Source organism: Lipotes vexillifer, unplaced genomic scaffold, assembly GCF_000442215.2.
Source record: "Lipotes vexillifer unplaced genomic scaffold, Lipotes_vexillifer_v1.1 scaffold1829, whole genome shotgun sequence".
In the NCBI taxonomy this organism is placed as follows: Eukaryota; Metazoa; Chordata; class Mammalia; order Artiodactyla; family Lipotidae; genus Lipotes; species Lipotes vexillifer.
Genome location: NW_006790200.1, coordinates 1,023,556 through 1,024,451, shown reverse-complemented (window position 1 = coordinate 1,024,451; position 896 = coordinate 1,023,556).

The window sequence follows — 896 nt, the reverse complement described above, 5'->3', positions numbered from 1 at the left end:
CCATACAAATTTTAGAATTATTTGTTCTAGCTCTGTGAAAAATGCCATTGGTATTTTGATAGGGATTGCATTGAATCTGTAGATTGCCTTGCAGAGTACGGTCATTTTAACAATATTAATTCTTCCAAACCATGAGTGCAGTATATCTTTCCATTTATTTGTGTCATCTTCAATTTCTTTCATCAATGTCTAGTTTTCCAAGTCTTTTACCTCTTTGATTAGAATCATTCCTAAGTATTTTGTTATTTTTGATACAATTGTAAATGGGATTATTTTCCTAATTTCTCTTTCTGAAAGTTCACTTTTAGTGAATAGAAGTACAATAGATTTCTGTATATTAATTTTGTATCCTGCAACTTTACTGAATTCATTTAGTAGTTCTAATAGTTTTTTGGTAGGGTCTTTAGGATTTTCTATATATATTATCATACCATCTGCCAACAGTGACAATTTTACTTCTTCCTTTCCAATTTGGATTCCTTTTATTTCTTTTTCTTATCTGATTGCTGTGGCTAGGACTTCCACTGCTGTGTTGAATAAAAGTGGTGAGAATGGGCATCCTTGTCTTGTTCCTGATCTTAGAGGAAATGCTTTCAACTTTTCACCACTGAGTATGATACTAGCTGTGGTTTTGTCATATATGGCCTTTATTATGTTGAGGTATGTTCCCTCATTCAACTTATATTTACTAAATACCTATTATGGCAAAACACTGCTAGTAGATATAATACCCATCTAATACATTTTGTTTATTACCAATTGTATATATACTGTAATGTGTACTATTATGTGTGTTATTATACCTTATAAAGGTATACAGAATATAGGTATAGTATTCATTATATCCTATATAATGGATAGAATGTAGACTAGGTTACATGGTCTAGCACTCAGTA